The 19,431-nt window shown below is 36.4% G+C and overlaps 1 protein-coding gene across 1 annotated transcript in view; it reads left to right on the forward strand.

Moving 5' to 3' along the window:
* LOC124410141 (protein bric-a-brac 2-like) overlaps positions 1-19,431 on the forward strand; it is a 109,689-nt gene that overhangs the window by 82,927 nt on the left and 7,331 nt on the right. The gene's annotated exons all lie outside the window — the stretch shown is intronic.

Here is a 19,431-nt window from a genome sequence, read left to right on the forward strand (position 1 = left end):
ATCCCTGCTTAGAATTTTTTGACTCGATTCGATCAAATTTGAAATTTTTGACCGCCGTATTAGATCCGCCATTTTGAATTTTGCTAATTCTGATCTTAGATTTGTAATCAGCGACTCCAAATCCATAAAGATACTATCTTGTTATAAAATTTGAGTCAGCACAATAATGTGTGACTCGAAGAGTAAAATAACTTGGAAAAAAGAATTTTTTTTTCAAATTCTAACCGTCATCTTGCCGTAATTAATGATATCGACTAAATTCTACAGGCATTATGTAAAAAATTCAATTGCATCCAGATTTATTCTGTGGTTTTTCCTCAAAAAAATCAATGGATTGTCACTTAAAAATGATTTTCAACACTTATATTCTGTAAACCGTTAAAACTACTGACTTTCATCAATATTTTTGGCCAGTTGAATTTATATTCGGAAACCAATAATTCAGCCACTAAAGGCGTTTGAAGATGAATTTTCACGCAACATTGTCTCCGACTCGAGACGAATGATTTTTGAATCGTTCAAGTTACGGATTTCGTTCATTAGTTTAATTCTCTCAACAATTTTTTTTCTTTTTTTGAAAAATCGACATCTTCGTATTATTTAAACGGAAAACCTTCCAATTCCGAGATTGTCCTTTCAAAATTTGATACCAGAGACATCCTTCCATAAAGATTTTTTATTTCATTTTATTTTATTTATTTATTTTTTTTTTTTTATGGCATTATACAAGTTTTTCGGTTAAAAGCTGAATAAAAATAAAAACATGAAAATGTTGCTTCGAAAGGAATCTCATCCTATTTCCCCATATACCTTCATTTTTATACCACCGCTTCCAACTTTTTTACGATAATTTCTTATTCCCTAATCCTGCCGCTGGTATTTCTCTCGCGATAAAAATCCGCCGCATTATTTTTAACTCCTAAAACTTTGAACGAATCACAACGAATTCGCAAAAAATATCGAGGCCGAGACTCGAGACCGAACTTAAGGGGCTTCTCGCATTCCTGAGTCCTGAACAACGATCGACCGACTAACCCTTGCCTTTGTAGACGGCGAGGTCGTTTACTTCAGGCACATTAGCGGGGTCTTTTCCTCCCAAATAGCTCTAGGAAACGCCGGGAAGTTAACGGGGATGAGAACTGATCCATAGACCATTCACGCCTCACTTCAGTTGATTCGGCCTCGTTTAGCCGCGACCAACCCATAACCGTGATTTAAAGGACCTCTGAAAATGTCTCCATCAAAATCGGACAAAGAAAAAGACTTCTTTCCCAACAAGTCTCAATTTGTACACCATGAACTTTCATCGTTTTTTACTGATTTCGGGATAAAATTTCAACATTTCCTACAAAATTGCAACAAATTTTTCATTTTACACATCAGTAATTTCTGATCACCGGAAAAAGAGATTCGATTCAATATGTAATGCGTATAAAAATTACTCGTTTTTTTTTTGGTTTTTTTTTTTTTTTTTTTATCCATCAAAAGTATCATTCAAGCAAGTTTGGATCATTGTTTTTTTTTTGTTTTTGTGTTTTTAATATGTTATAATTTGATTGCACCTATTTTTACTCCAACCTTCTAACTAGTAGCAGCCTTTAGCACTGGTTGTGAGACAAAACGATGAAAAAGTCTTGTGCTTAAAGTCAAAATTACTTTTCGAGTCGAAAACAGTACGGTAATATTCAGAATCTAAGAATTGTGGAGGAAACGGTGATGAAAACAATTTCATTTTTGAATCGGGTTTTTCATGAGAAAGTAAAATATTTTCAAATTTGGCGACATTCTTTTTTACGTGATTGGAAAAGAATCATGTATAATAATTTCCGAAATTTAGTATCATTACCTACCAAAGTAAAAAAGAAAAGTGCAGCGAAGCTTTCGGAAAAAAAAATTTGATGGTTAATATAACTATTTTTATGGTGAACCGTAATATTACTCAGATGACATCACAGTTCAGCAAAGACATCAAAATATTTATCCTGACTTTTTTTCTCTGAATGTAGAAAATCCAAGTCCGCGATTTCTGAATTCATTCCGATAGAAAGCACATCTCGTTATTTTCCCCCACCTTGAGGTCATGTAATACTCCTACCGTTACCGACCGAGCAAACTCACGTTTTTCTACCTATACTAAATAAACAAACAAGCAGAAAGAGTTTAAATTACGACATTACATCGCTCTTTTGTTGCGAAATTCAGAAAAATTACTCATATCCCGAAAATTGTGCTGAAAAATGTTTGGTTTTTTGACACGTATGACAGTATTCCCACATTTCCCGCATTTCGGGAACCAATAAGAACATGGCTGAGATATTTTGCGCAAAGAGCGACGCACTATCGAGATGTGAACCCTTTCAGGTTAGATCATTTATTTCAAAACATGGGAAGAAAAAGGGTGAATTTACTCGGTCGATAAAGGTAGGAATACCGCATGGCCTTAAGAGCTCGCTTGAGCCAACGCCGTTTGTTTCTGGAATGCGTCATAGTGCACACATAGCCTGTCCCTGCAACGAACGACGAACGAAATGAAGGCGACATTCGTGTACACACAGACTGTCAAGTTTATAAAAAAGTCCAAGCACCTGCCATCAAGCCATTCTGAACAAGAGTCCGGGCGATAGTAAACATTGTCTACGAAATCCACTTGCACCATGAAGAAGACGAGGCACTCGCCTAAGCTTTAGTCGGTAAAAACGTTACTCGAATGACAAACGCCTTTACGTCGGTTTAATTCGAGATCTTTTTCGACGACCGCTAAATCACGAATGTCGAAATTATTTTAACCGTATGTTTGTTCTTATGGTGATTCGGCAACGACTACGAAGTTATGGAAAATTTCAAATTTTCATTTTTCGCGAGTGAAGAATTACTCGAAACTGGAGTGAGACAAGTTTTTTCAACTGAATTAATTAACGTAATTCAATTTAGTTTTTTTATTTCAAATTAATTTCATTAATTCAGACTTATTTTCTTTTAATTCGACATAATTTGTTTCATTTTTTTCTTCGATAATTCACTGGAAACAACTAAGGAGTCAATATTTATTAATCGAAAAAATCTATTCCAGTAACTTGTTACTGGAAAAAAATGAATTACTAAGAAATGTCGATTGAAATGTTTATAAAAAAAAAATATGTACACAGCAATCATCAGGAATATCATAGAATCACTGTAAAATTTGGAGAAAAAAAAAAAAAAAAATGTGACACTGTCTGTGGGCAATAACGAATCTGCGAAAATATTGTTTTTACTTTTATGGAAGAGGAACTTTTCAGACTGCGGCACGATGAATAATTGTGCATTGAATACACTAGTAAACGAACTCCATAAATTTCACGCTCGTTATTATTAAAACTAACCAACGAGAGTTGTTTTTTTTTTTTTGTTCTTTTCTTTTAATTTTTTTTTCGAATTTCAGCATCATTTTCATGCAAAGTGTGCGTGGAACGTCGTTGAGTAAACGCGAGCGTTGAATTTTATGCATAAATTCATGAAGTTCGACTAAGTGCATTCAGCCTTTTACTTTTGCTCTATTTCCTTCCTGCTGATTTTCCTCATTACAAATTGCTACTCGTGTAAATCCTTGAATATAGAAAAGCTCGCGATTCGTCTCTGATTTTATTGCTTACACGGGTTACTCTTACCTCTGCCTAGAGTAGAGAAACTAGGAAATTCTAGAATTTGTTGCTGTAACTACACTTCCGCCGGGGATATAACTTTCGCAATAAAGTTTCAACTTATGTCGGTCGGCAAGTCTCGTATAACCGTAACGTTCGCTAACTCTTCAGGGAGCGATGTCAAGTGGGTGGTATATGGTCCTATGCATATGGAGTGTTTCAACGACCATCGCCCACGGTTCCATTCCACTTTCTCGTCCATTCTATGGCTCTAGATAAAAAGTGTAGTTTCTGATTTTTTGCCAAACTTATTAAGTTCATCTATTTTTTTTTTTTTTTTTTTATGAATATTCTTCATTTTGGAACGATTGAAATAATCAGTTTCGATCATAGAATATCGAACATTTTTACCGACAAAAATATGGAATAAACAAAACGATACGTTATTCGTCGAAATTTGTATTTCATTTGGAAAATTGTCATTAATTGAGAAAAAAAGAAATCACAGAATCATAGAGAAAAGTACAAGAATAAAAAATTTCCGCATTTAATGTAGTGACATTTTTCACATAATCGTTTCACAAATACCAAATTCAGTTTTTACCATATCCGTACCTTTTACTGGCGATTAGAGTCATGTTCCAATGCGTTTATGCCTAGAACGTGGGATGATTTTATTTTATATAGATACGTATATTAGGGTGGCGAAAAAAAACCGACTATTTTATTTTTTTTTTTTCTTTGAGCCTCGTGTGACAAAATGTTAGTTTTTGATATTTTAAGTGCCTACTCCAAAGGACAGTTCAAAAAAAAATTTTTAGAGGTCGCTCCACATTTTTTAAAACGCCAGAAATCGTCAAAAATCGATTTTTTTTTTTTTAATTTTTTTAATTTTTTTTCTCGTTACGGTATAATTTTATAGACAAAAAAAAAAAAAAAGTTTCCGAAAGTTTCAGTTCAAAATTTGAATTTTGAAAGATCGCTCATAATTTTTTTTAAATTTTTTGGTGCATTTCTTTAGATCTTTTCGAGCGACCTTTTAATATTCACATTAAAATTTCATAAATTTTTTTTCTTTAATTTAGTAAGAAAGAATCGATAACAATACACCACGACATGAATTAAAAATCAAACAAAATACTGAAAATGTAATTTTTTTAATATAATTTTTTGACGAGTTTTGACATTTTAAAAAATTTAGAGCGACTTCTTAAAATTTTTTTTTTGAGCTGTCCTTTGGAGTGGGCTCCTAAAACATCGAAAACTAACATTTTGTCGCACGAGACTCAAAAAAAAAAAAAAAAAAAATAATAGTCGTTTTTTTTGCGCCAACCTAACGTATATGCATTACATAACAGCCAAAAACTTTTGTCAGTAAAACATTACAGAAATGTCGTTGCCTTTGCATCGTCGGTGGAATTTAATTTCGTGTTATTCGACATCAACTCTGCGTTTTTCTGTTCCAACACTTGATAACGAATTTTTTATAATTTATTTTTCTAACCAGTTTTCATTCTAGATGAAATAAATATTTATCGAAACGTCAGAAGTTAAAGCCGGTAAGCTTTGATCTTGAGAATATTCTCAGTTTCTTACAGCGACTTTTGCAGTCTTCTTTCGTTTGCTTTTCTCTTTTTTTTTCTCCACCCCTCCATTTTCTGGGTGAGCATGAAATTACGTGAGCTAAAGTCTGCGGCATACGGCGGTTGTTTTTATTTCCAACTCACAGCACCTGCCAGACAGAAGAACAAAAATATAATCTGACGCAGGAAAAAGTTTCTCTCTTCCTTACCGGTAAATTAAGACGCCCCCTTATAATTTTCTCTCTTGCAGCTTATGAAGAATAGTGGAGCATGGGGTTAAAAAGATGACAAAGACAATGCGTCGTATAAAACAAAATTAAAATTTATCTCAAGTCTTGTCTTGGAAAATTTATGCCACATTCCCGGGATTCGTAATTTTTTTATATCATTTCTGTTTTTTTTTTGTCAATTTTTTTCTGCCAAAATTTCATTCCCCAGTTTATTCTCGGATAGAAGGAAAATTAAACTCATCCAAAAATACCTTTTTCAAAATTTCAATCATTCATACGAATGCAACAGATTTTTTTCTTGGAACATTTATTTTTCGAAACATATTTGAATTTCTCGTAAAAAAAAAAGTCTAGTTTCATACTTTTGTTTCGTGATATTTAGTACGAGTAGCCGCAGAAACTCGGAGGGTTTGAAATATTTCTTTAAAATTTTATGAATGCTCGATGCGTCGATTATTCAAATCAGTACCTGCCTTTCAAATGTATTCACTTCAAGGTTTTCATCGCATTATCGAACCCTGGCGCAACTTTCTATGCATAAAATAGAAAGGAAGCGTTAAAAAGCGCGAGATTCTTTTTCCCAAGAACTTTTCCAACCGCGCAGTTATTCAGTCGACTTGATGTGTATTTAACCAATAGTGTGCGTACAGATATGCATAGTCAGAGAATAAATTGGTGTAAATTTTTTTGCTGTCAAAGCGTCGTCGGTGCCGCAGCGAGAAAAGTAAACTTTCTCTTTCTTATTCAATATCTTTTCTATGGTAGAAATAGGTGGTGGATCGTTTCAAAGCCATAGAAAATTTATCGCTCGGCTTCAACACGGGGGGTGGGGAAGAAAAATAGAAAATGGAAACGAAACAGTTATCAACTTTTTGCTCGATCGCACTTTTTATGCACTTCGAAGAAGAGAGACCACAATTCCTTCCAACAATGATGTTCATTTACATTTATCTTGTATGGAATAAGAAATTTTTCATACCTTCTACCCACGGTGATGAATGTGATGGCAAAATTCCATTTAAATGTTGTAAATCATACGATAATCAGGTATGTAGATGAAATTTTAACAAACTCTCGTCGTACTTGAAGAAACTTTTTTATCGTAAAACTTTCATAACTTTCGTGTGTGAACTTGTTTAGGAACCTAACAGTCATAGAACTAATAAATTCTATATTTATGGATTTACGCTATCAAACTCACTCCTACATACAATGAATGAATGATCACCTAAAAGTATAGTTCGGCAAGGGAGAATAGCTATTTATGTGGCATGCCCGTAAACCGCCTGTTTTTAGCGAGGATAAAGATTTCAGGACGAGCTGAAGGCGAGCCGGAAGCGAGTACTGAAATTATCCGAACCAACAAACGGTTTACGGGCATGCCACATACAATATTTTTTACGGTATGGGCATTGAAAAGCAAAACGAAGAGTGAGGTTATGTCGCAATTGTTCGTCGAAGCTACTTTATAAGGCAGTTTGGGAAGCGCACTTCGAACTGCGCATCAAAACTGCGGAATAAAGACTTTATTCCGCAACTTTGTTCGCTGCCGTATAAAGCGTTACTTTACGGAACGAGAACTGTCACAAAAAGAGGACTTTTCAATACCCGTGGCGTAAAAGAAAATTTATAAGTTGCTACTTCTATTTCGGTGACGTCATCGAGCCACGATGATCCGATCAATCGCTTCTTATAAAAGCGCCACCATTGAGCGAGAGCCTCTTCTCGTTTGATCATCGCCTTTCACGAGAGCATTTAATTCATGCATTGTACTTAATTGCACTTGGTTGGTGCAATCTAGTCCGCAGCGCCTAGTTGGCGCTATTTTCCCTAAACGACTTGATCGTTTACCATTATTGAACGCATTTTCTGCATACCTTACTTAATTCTGAATACGAGATCTACTCACTTATGAGAATATCTAACTTGTGACTACATTTCCGGACCAACTTGTTCAATCAACAATTAAATAATATTGTTTTTACGGCATGGGCATTGAACAGTCGACTTTTTGTGGCAGTTTTCGTTCCGTAAAGTGACGCTTTATACGGCAGCGAACAAAGTTGCGGAATAAAGTCTTTATTCCGCAGTTTTGATGCGCAGTTCGAAGTGCGCATCCCAAACTGCCGAATAAAGTAACTTCGTCGAACAGATCGCGACATAACCTCACTCTTCGTTTTGCTTTTCAATGCCCATACCGTAAAAAATATTGTATGTGACATGCCCGTAAACCGTTTTTTGGCTCGGATAATTTCAGTACTCGCTTCTGGCTCGCTTCCGGCTCGCCTTCAGCTCGTCCTGAAATCTTTATCCTTGCCAAAAAAACAGGCGGTTTACGGGCATGCCACATAAATAGCTATTCTTTACTTTTCAGATAGTTCCGACGTAAAGGGCAATTTAGTTGTAAAACCTCGATTATTTTAACCTTTCTATTTTAATTATTATCATTTTTTCTGAAATAGACTTCCTGTTCAAAGGTCAGGTCTTGTCCTTGGACGGTTCATCCAAGCCCACCTCTCAATTTAATAATTTAAACAGAACTCGTTGTGTGAATTTTCTGAAATTTTGAGTTATTTTATAACATTGTGCCCACTTGGTGTTGATATTTTTTTTTTTATAAATATCGATTTTTCACCAATATCTGCGCTTTGAATAAATCCTCTCGATGCAAAATTATTTGCTCACCGATTGTAGTCATCTTCTGGTGCTATGGAACGAAAGTTTCTTTCTAAACCGACTAAATCGAGAAAATGTTCTTGACGAAAGCTCAACGAACCCTAGTTAAAAAAAAAATTTATCGACCCACCGTATGCATAACCTATCAGTATGATGTTACGGCAGCCGGTTTTTGTCATAAACGACTCGCCAAGGGCTCATAAAAGTCAGGCAGATTTTAATGCCGATTCAAAATATTCATAAATTCATGTCTAACAAGTTATATTTTTCAAGTCAACGCTCATCGTCAACACACAATGCCGCAATCCTTCACTGCAGCTTTAGCAATCCATCTGCCATTCGAGCTTTTCAATTCATAACTGGTAACGTTACCAATCAGACCTTTTCGTTTTCACAATTGACTAATCAAACGGCTAAAATTGAATCGTCGACTATCTGGGACGGGGTTCAAGTTCCGAAATCGAAAAGTTCCGAAAGCGCAACTTGAAGTGAAGAAATGAAATTGGTGAAATTTCACCAATCCAAAAATTCAGAGAGCTGAAAATTTTCGATCATTCGGAATTTCGATGATCCAGACTTTTAAATTTTATCATTTTTGTAACTTTTTTTTCGGAACTTTGCACAGTCAAAACTCCGATCTTTCGTCAAAGTTTTGAGATAAAAAAAAAAATCCGAATTGGACGCTTCCGGAACTTTTCAAATTCGGAATTCCAACCCCGCCCCAACCATCAACTTTTCGGTGGTCTCTTGATGGCTACCGAATCGAATATCAAGGCAGTTGCTTCGGTGGTATCAGATCATAAACCACGTTCAGCATAAAGCAAAATACACTTGAATGGCACCGACGAATTAATTTCACCTCACTCGTGCAAAACGCCGATATTCATTTTGGTGAAAAATTTCTGCGATTCGTTGAACGAAAAATCAATGTTAAACTAAAATAACAAAGCGTGCTTAGGGAAATTCGGCGCTTCTCGAATCGCTGCCAATCCAGCTTACAGAGACAATATCGCCTCGGTACCGCGCTTTGCCAATAACGATAATTGGTTGGGGTCTCAAGTGGCAGCTGTATTATCGAGGCTTTGATTTTAGCGGCGCGGTCCTCGTATCTGGTATAGAATGTCTGAGTTCCAATCAATCACGCTAATTATGGAATAGTAATCGACCGGATGATTCGGACAAATTGCGATTCCAAGGTCATCAACTACGATGTTTCACCGCCGGTCGATTATCTTTGACTGCTCAATTCTCTTCTGGAAAATTTTGTTGCTGATTAAAGTCATTCATTAGATTCGATTGGATTTTTTCCAATTAATTACGACATCGCACGATAATATCACGCCGACAAGAATTATCCTCAACGTTTATAACAATTTGAGATGCGTTTACTTTTTGTTTTCGTTCTTATTCAGTTTTTACTTCCGTGACATGATAGTCTGGCAAGCTTCAAGGTGCTTATAAAGAAGCGTCGTACACCTCGAAAACGCGGGGAAGCAAAACTCTATACTGTTCAAGCGATCAGAGTGAAGCTTGGGCAATTAATGACTCATTTTGGTAAAAAGTGAAGTGTCTTTGTACTTTTTCAAAATTTGAAAAAAAAATTTATAGATTGGTTACCACTCACAGAAATTGACCAAATTTTCATAGTTGCACTGAATGGATCGACCTATCCGGTATGATGCCACTCGCCGGTGATGAAACACACATTTTGAGCCCAGTCCCATGAGATTTGATGGTGAAATGACGAAATGGCAGCTGATCTGGTTTTCGATTACTAAGAACACCGAAATCTCATTTTGGCGACATTTGTTACCGACATTACGCGCATGTCGGTAATGTATGCGTGTAATGTCGGTAAAAAATTACCGGCATGCATGAAAGGTCGGTAACAAATGTCGTAAAAATGAGTTTTCGGTGTTCTTCGTAATCGAAAACTAGGTCAGCTGCCATTTCGTCATTTCACCATCAAATCTCATGGGACTTGGCTCAAAATGTGTGTTTCATCACCGCCGAGTGGCATCGTACCGGATAGTTCGATCCATTTAGTGCAACTGTGAAAATTTGGCGAATTTCTGTGAGTGGTAACCAATCTGTACATTTTTTTCAAAAATTTGAAAAAGTAAAAAGACGCTCCACTTTTTGCCAAAATAAGGCATTAACTGCCCAAGTTTCACTCTGATCGCTTGAGCGGTATATGAGTTTTGCACTCCCGCGTTTTCGAGGTGTACAACGGGTCTTTATAAGCACCTTAAGGGGTCTACCCAACTGAGGTGGAAACAAAAAAAGGGTTTTTGAAGAATTCATTTAATCAGTTTCAACTGTAAAAAAGCCTAATAAAGCCTATATCAATACTTACAGTTGAAACTTATTAAAAAATTCTTGAAAAGATCCTTTTTTTTTGTTCATTAGTTGGGTAAACCCCTTAATACTGCATCGGATGTACCGAAAAAAGTCCTGACCGCCACCGCGACGAAAAAACAAAGTTGAAAAAAAATTGTCATCTGCAAAATTTTTCCCTTGCAGTTTCGTGAATTTGACTTGTGAAACGAAATTTCATCACGGTTGAAAAATTACGAGATAATGTATCAGGTAGAGTTTCGTTATCATCTTTCCTGAAAATTACTCAAGTGATCGATTGCACGCCTGGGCTTGCGAAACGCGAATACGAGCACCTGGTGTTTGTTTTCTTGGCTCACGAATCCATCGCAAAGTAATTTACCACAATTTCTTAATTTTATTCGCGCCATTTTGCGCTGCTTCAAATGCAAGAATCAATATAATACATATTATATTTTTACTTTTCGCACTTGCTGCGCTGCGCTCATTTTACAGACACTGATTGCCGATCAACCGCTGTCACCAACAAAGTCCATCGCTGCTTCAATTTTGAACATAAATCTTCTTGTCCTCCATGTACTCGTTTATTTATTTTCCAGGATTTCACGTTCCTCGTGAAATCCCAGGCGTAAAATAAAATATCCACTGGAATATTCCGAGTTGTGAAGTTATGAGTTTTCTTTCAACAGGGCAGAAGGATAGAGGCAACAATCGATCGCGAATTTCGATTCTAGAAAGATATCATCTTAACATACGGTGGGGGGGGGGGGGGGGGGGGGGGTTAATTCGGTCAAAAAACAGCATATTTTTAGGATTTTAAAAAAATTTTTTCCAAAAATATGGTGAATATTAATTATTTATTAATAAAACATCTGACCGAGTGAGGTTCTAAGAGTATTCTGTGAAATTTTAATTTAAAAATATGAAAAAATGAACTGGTGACATCAACTCTTAGTGGGCGCCTCAGAAAAAAGGTGATTTACGATGGACACGAGAACTTATTACTGGATAATCTGAAATGAAAAAAATAAAAAAGTTTTATCAGTTGATAAGTTTTTCAAGGTAACGCTGTCGTGTGATTTTTTTTTTCATTTTATGATTTTTAGTAGCTTTTAGAAGTCAAAACACCGATTTTTGACTAAAGAGTCAATAATTCAGCTATTATAAAAATTAATTAAAATTGACAAAAAAACAAAAAAAACGGACAGCGTTACCTTGCTGGTAATGTGTAGAATGAATGTGCAAAGTTTAAAAAAGATCAATGCAGTAGATTTCGAGTCGCAGTGAGTTAAAGATTTACACCAAAAATTGTAAAATTAAACATCAATAAACAAGTTTTTTCTTTTTTTTTTCACTCACACAGAATCATCAATACCAGGTCCATACAACGGAGAGCTTTCATCTTGGATGCCTATTCATTCATATTTTCACATTCACATTCCCGCTGCGCATGCGCTATATTTAAAATCGTATGAGAGGCACGGAGACTAAAAACGCTTTGTCTCTGTCAGTTTTTTTCTGATTGATTTGAAATTTTAACACAATAATCTTGAAATATTGTACAATCATCTGACAAATTTTGAAATTAAAAGTGGTGAACAGGATTAGCTAATAATTGAAAAGACAGTAGAAAAAAAAGAAAACCAAAAGACACAAGTACAGTTATGAAAAAAGAAACTTTCGAAGACCTGAAGTGTGATGTTTTAATAAATGTAAATATCACGCGGCAACAAATCTGCACCTCTTGAATGTATCAGGACTCCAGACAAATCTCCATTGCTTCAGAATCAATGGTTCGTAAATCCGATCGAAACGGGTTTCGGACCAATCGTTCGCATCTGAATAGCTCTCGAGGCAATTTAATCCGCCGCTTATTTGCCCGGCACTCGACGCGACGCCACGATTTTCATCGATTATAAGCGCTGAGCTATGTTGGAAATAGATCGGAGAAAATGAAATAAAAACGGCACTCGATAGATCAACTTAAAGCAAATTTAAATCGGGTCGTATCTCAGGGTTCATCCATTTAACATCGGGCCAAAAAAGTTCCGATTAATCGGTCTGCGAAGCCCGACTGACGTTGAGGAAAGATTTTTCCAATTGTAGAAAATTCCAATTGTAATACGTGAAAGGATGAATTTATCTTCCCATGATTTTCTCGTTAGTTTAGTCGGTGCTTATTTCCTGGACGATTCAGGAACCCAGTGTTCCTGCTTTTATAAGACTTGACTTTTGTACAAAAATATATTATCTTTGGCAAAATTAAACGAACAAAGAAATTCGAAACCGAAAATCTAGAGCTTCGTTGTATTTCGGTTTCAACTGTTTTTCCAGATTAATCAACTGTAAGTTCGTCTAGAAATTTTTCTGAGTCAGACTGGAAACAGTAGACATGATTAATGGCTGGTCAGATAAAAATGATAACAACTTTTATTTTACGTAGCATCCTCTTTACGGATTAAAGGTTTTATATAACGCAATATATCATCGTCCCTTGTGTCTCATGACTATTTTTGGGGCTCTGATAATTGAGTAGATCTTTCGCCTCGGTAGAATAGACGGTGGCTCAACATAAAAATAAACGATTCTCTTCACAGCGGGTCCTTTAATTTTGAAATTCAAAATCATAGTACAAGAAATTCTGTGAAATTGAACAAAGGCACATTGCTATGGGAGTCATCCCACGTCAGATAAGACAGAAATGCCATCTTGCTCTCACCGATTTCGACCAAATGTTGCACAATTTCGGGTTTTTGAATGAAAAAAAAAACGAGTTTTAGCTTTATTTCGAGTATTAGAAGCTTGAATAAATCCCAAATGTGAAATCGAGCGGAAATTTTCCGGGGAACACGTTCCCGCCATGAGTTTTTCGATATTTTCACGTAAAAACCTGACAAATCGGAAAAACCCATAGAATTGGAAAATGAAATAACTCAAAAACGTATGCTTCAAATTGGCTCTAATTTTCAGAAAAAGTTCTTTGAAATATGTACTTTCAGTCCACTGTACTTGCGTTTCTTATATCAGACCGATAGATATAGTTACTTTCCCTCGAAAAGGTATTAGAGGCTAAATACTTTAATACTAACGTAGAAAATTCCTTGATGGATTTAAAAAATGTCATGGTCAACCGTTTACTGAGTTGGCATGGAATGCCCCATATACTTTGTACATACACTTATACATAAATGTGATCAGTAAAGTAAAATCGGCGAGGTCACGATGACGTTTTCGTCTTTCCTGACGTGGAATGACTGATGGATAAGATGTATGTATGTCCAATGACCAGGTAATGCGGCGTTACGTCAAAATTATCAAAGCTTCGTCACGTCGCGTCGTCCGTTCGTCGGACTTGTAACAAATTTTGTTCAGCCCCGACATTGCGTCCCTTAATTAGTTGAGTCGAGGTTAATGGCGTGACTTTCCAGTTTCCCGTTGCAGGCTATTCGTTGCCAGCTAGATCACGCGCTGGTGTTCTCACAAGTTCTAACTCATGGAAAAACGACCCGTGAAAGCAACGGTAAATTGTTTATCCAACGAAAAGGGATTTGCGGCAGGTAACGGGCTCGCAACCCATCATTGGTTTGGCGGGAAAAGAGGCTTTTCATTTTTCATTGGACTGTCTTTTTTTCTTTTTTTTTCATTCTACTTCTCTTTCATTTTTATTCACTTTACTGACTTACACTTCCAGCCATTTTCTTTCTAAAGAAGATCAATTCTCAAGAAGATCGGTTATGAGTTAATCTACCAATTTTCAATCAGCTTTTTAGAGTCAAAATTTTTATACGGCCGCAATTTCGATTTCTTTACAGTGTATTTTTGTACAGAAAAATCTGATTTCCTTAGATATTTCAAAAGAACATTTCATTTTGGACATTTTCAGTCTCGTACACGCAAAGTCAAGAACATATTTTAATTTTTATTCTTATTCTTATTATTATTATTTTGTTACAAACTCGACATTTTGGAACATTTCCTGAGGTTTTTTGAATTGAGTGAAAACGAGTTTATAATTAAATCGGTATGCATTCCCGGGATCTCGAATTTTCTTTAAATATTTTATATCTCTGTGATATTTATACCGATTCAATTATGATCCCATTTTTATTTCACTATCAATACACTCCAAAGTCGCTTTTGGAATAACAATTCATTTCATCCTCTGGGAATATACAGGACTGAAAACGTGAATGAAATGTGTTTCTTATGCTTTTTTTTAACCGTTCCTGAGAATCTATCTCAAAATATTTTTGTGAATGACAAGATCAGAATATTTTGTGCAGAAAACACATCGAGTAACTTTTTTTTTACTTACAGGAAGTGGTAAAAATTCAAAGACAAAGATTCAATTAAAAAATGTGAGACAATTGCTCAACCTGTTTCTCAAAATCGTCAGGTCTGAAGGCCTACAAATTTTAGTTTTCTGATATCTTTGTGCACACTATAAAATATCGAAATTATAGCCAGATGGAAACTTGGAAACTTGAAATCAGACTGAAGGTTTCCAGATTAACCCATATTCAAAGTTACCTTACCGAACTTAAAAAACGCGGACAGTCGCGTACTGAACCGAAGAGATTGCACTCTGTGCCCCACTTTGGTGTAATTTTTGAACGTAATAATGAAAATGGATAGATAAAAAAAGCAATTACCAGTTGACGGGAGCTCGCCCATAATTTGAGATGTATTCCGAAGTCTCGATGAAGCACTTGACGTAGCTGAGACGGGCCTAACAACCCTACACAAGTTTTCCTAATTTTGGTTGAGTGGTAGCTTCCATTTGCATGAATACCGTTGGTATCCTGATCAGAGAACTGGACCCAAATTCTGGTGGCTAATATTGGCTCGGAGTCAAGTAATTTGGGAAACCTCGACTTCGAGTAGTGCCGATGTCAATGATTCTTAATTAATAGAATCTGATTGACTTCGGACAATCTTCCCAAATGACGCAACAACTTTGATACTATAACCCTCGAGGAGAGTATCGAACCTCAGGATCACAGACTCTGGCTGAAATCTGTTGGAATGTTTCTTTGGTCCAAAATACGGAGCTTCTGATATGTAGTTCCATCCATTGGGCCTTCACTCGCTCGATTTACTATTCATCAGGTCTTCGAAAATTAGCCATTTATATTTTACTGTGGCTTTGAAGTAACGATACATCCGCTTACACTTGAATCCATGAGAAGCTGTCATCAAAACGTCAAAAGAGTATGATGAAAATTAATATTTCAGATAAAAATGAGCAACAGCTTTCGTTTAATAAGCCATTCCATTCAATGGATGAAAGTACACTTTTTTCTTCAACAGCTCCATTTTTCAGGAAATTTCATAAAGAAATACTCATAGAAATTGCAGCACGACCATCCGATCCGGAGGTCTGATACTCTCCTTGTCGGTGTAGCTATTCACTTCGTCTTGAGTGGAGTACGTGATGTTTTTTTCACGATTCCATCGACTTGATTACTCGTAATTGCGAGCCGAAATTGGTGATCTATGGTTCATGTAAGTCAAGAAAGAGGCCTAATTTAATAAATCACTGACGTAAATTGTCTTAATTTGTTTTCCTCAGTCGGAAGCAATTGACTTATCCTGCATACGATTAACCTCGATGTTTGGACAGACGATATGTAGGACGATATTTCGTTCTTTTTTTAGCTTTTTCGTAAATTAACTCGCAGATGAAAACCCAAAGTTTTACATCACGGATGTTCATATTTTCGAGTATTTGGTACCACTGGACATGGATGATAAAACAAAGTTCATTATGAGTGTTATTGTGTTTTAGTTATTTCACACAAATTATAAGTTTTTGGGGTCGTTGATTACGAACTTAAAATCGGATTTAAAGAGTTCAAAATGGTGAATCCAATATGGCGGACGAAAATTTCAAATTCAATCGGACCCGGAGAAAAAACCCTGATCAGGGATTTTGGGGTCGTTGATTACAAATCCGAAATCAGATTTTGAAACTTCAGTACGACGAATCGAATCAGCGACCCAGAAAAGTCCTGCATCGAGTTTTTTGACCGTATTCGATCAAATTTGAAATTTTCGTTCATCATATTGGATCTGCCATCTTGAATTTTTTATATTTGATTCGGAATTCGTCATCAGTGACCCCAAAAATCATAGAATACTATATTGTTATCAAAATTGACTCAGTCTAACAATGTGTGACTCAAAATGTTAGGACGGTGGATAATACAGGATATTTTTTCCGTGCGATCAAAGTTCGATAAAAATATTTAACAATAGATGATAAGCAAAGTATGTACTGCAGATTCTCGGTTCATCGGCACGAAATGGATTCTCGTTATTCGCTTCTCTTCCCTTGATTCTGATTCTTCTTCTGCTTCATCTGCTGAAAACACGTGCCAATAACGTTGGTAATCATTTCCCAGCAGCCAACTAACATCCTCTCACTTGATTAAACCAGTACGTTCTAACTAATGATATCAACGCATCTACTCTATTCTTTACGCGTGGTAGCTTCTGTATGCTCTTTCCTGTGACATACGCGGATTACACGTTCGTACAACGTATAATCTCTCATTTCGCGTGGGATTTTATCTGTTTCTCGTTACCCACCTTTATCAGCAATTTACGGGTGTGTCAAACACTCCTGTTTTACCGACAGGTTCGAAAATCGTATTTTAGGAGTAATTCTAAATTTTAGGAAGTCGTAGGATTTAAATTCTAGATTATATCCCCATCAAGGGAAGTTAGAAATATTGACAGAAACTGTATAAATTATAATACGTCACGTTACTGTGTATCAGAACCGTGTTTTTTTTTGGTGTGTATGTTTTTTGTCAATTAGTCAAACTACTCATACTCAACCGCGTGTCTTTACTCAACGTTTGAAGCCATTTTGTCGTTCAAGAATATAAAAAAATGTAAACTATGTTAAGTTGATTCTGTCGGTAAGACAGGAAGGTTCGACTTTTTTATTCCTTTCACTTGAGGTGCTTATAAAGACCCGTTGTACACCTCGACAACGCGGGGATGCATAACTCCTATACCGCTCAAGCGATCAGAGTGAAACTTGGGCAGTTAATGCCTTATTTTGGCAAAAAGTGGAGCGTCTTTTTACTTTTTCAAATTTTTGAAAAAACTTTTACAGATTGGTTACCACTCACAGAAATTGGCCAAATTTTCACATTTGCACTGAATGGATCGAACTATCCGGTATGATGCCACTCGGTGGTGATGAAACACAAATTTTGAGCCCAGTCCCATGAGATTTTATGGTGAAATGACGAAATGGCAGCTGATCTGGTTTTCGATTATGAAGGAAACCGAAATCTCATTTTGGCGACATTTGTTACCGATATTACGCGCATGCCGGTAATGTATGCGTGTAATGTCGGTAAAAAATTACCGGCATGCATGAAAAGTTGGTAACAAATGTCGCAAAAATGAGATTTCGGTGTACTTCGTAATCAAAAACCAGATCAGCTGCCATTTCGTCATTTCACCATCAAATCTCATGGGACTGGGCTCAAAATTTGTGTTTCATCACCGCCGAGTGGCATCATACCGGATAGGTCGATCCATTCAGTGCAACTGCAAAAATTTGGCCAATCTCTGTGAGTGGTAACCGATCTGTAAATTTTTTTTTCAAAAATTTGAAAAAACAAAAAGACGCTCCACTTTTTGCCAAAATAAGGCATTAATTGCCCAAGTTTGATTCTGATGCTTTGAGCGGTATAGGAGTTTTGCTTTTCCGCGTTTTCGAGGTGTACAACGCTTCTTTATAAGCACCTTAAAACCATACCAAGACAGCTTTCGCTATTATACCTATACCCGGGATATGAAATTTGTTGACAAAATGGTGACTCGCAGTCACGTCGTGTTGAACCCGTCAGAGTGAATTTGCAAAACGATTGAATGGGTATAAATATAAATATGAATAAATAGAAAAAACTTAGATCGTGCATTAATATGCTTGGCAGCGTACCTCGCGATACACCTTGGATCGATAATATCGCCAGGTCGTGAGTTTTCAATACTGCCAACAAGGGTACCTACAGGAGACATGCCATCGCCATTATTCATGTGACATACGTGACTTACCCTCGGATCGAACAGACGCGATCCATTTGGTATCAAGAACGGAACAAATAATGAGACGTACAAGTGCCGCGGTTGTGTTTCGAGTGTGGAACGAACGACAGTTGGACCCTTTTATACGCGTATCACCGATATCAGTTGAAAAGATATTTGAAGAGATATGGGAAAACAGTTCATGTATCGAAGCTGCATTCACGCTTTTGTCGGACTGTATAACATCGAGTCCGTCGTCAGAAGAAGAAAAGAAGGGGAACGAATAGAAAATCCAACTGCGTTTCAGATTCACTGTATTCCCAGTGACATTGTTATTATTATTATTATTTTTTTTTTATTGTTGTTATCATTATTGGTACATTAAAGTTGTTCCTGGCACTGAGATCTGGGCGAACGATAAAGATGAATGGCTTCATTTTCTGCCCTTGTGTCCGTCTCGATTCCGCCTACGTATTTCTGTATTGGTCATAAAATCGATATTCTTTCATAGATGGAACGAACTTGGCATTCGCAACACCGAAGGGTGATATCTTTTATCGAAAAATTATAGGAATATCGACGCCGTTTATCTATGAATAATTGACATTCGAAATCGCCGACTCATTGGATAAAACGAAGACTTGCTCTGCAGATTTTATCTTGAGAATGAAAGAAATCCTGTAAAGTCACCAGCAGGGCCACCTTTACCTTTCGGTAAAGGGAAATCTTCTATGGTGTCTGATCTTTTCCACTCGAAACCCCACGATGAGGTCGTCTATTTCTGTTTTTGAAAATGTTTCGTCGCGTGTCCATATTTAAAACCTAAACATTCTAGGTTCGATGAAAAACTACCCTGTTGTTTGAGTACTTGTCTCCTTTCTCAAATTCCAGGTTGAAATATCGAAGGATCATGTCTTTCTAATCATACAAATTAGG

This window comes from Diprion similis, chromosome 9 (assembly GCF_021155765.1).
Source record: "Diprion similis isolate iyDipSimi1 chromosome 9, iyDipSimi1.1, whole genome shotgun sequence".
NCBI classification, from domain to species: Eukaryota; Metazoa; Arthropoda; class Insecta; order Hymenoptera; family Diprionidae; genus Diprion; species Diprion similis.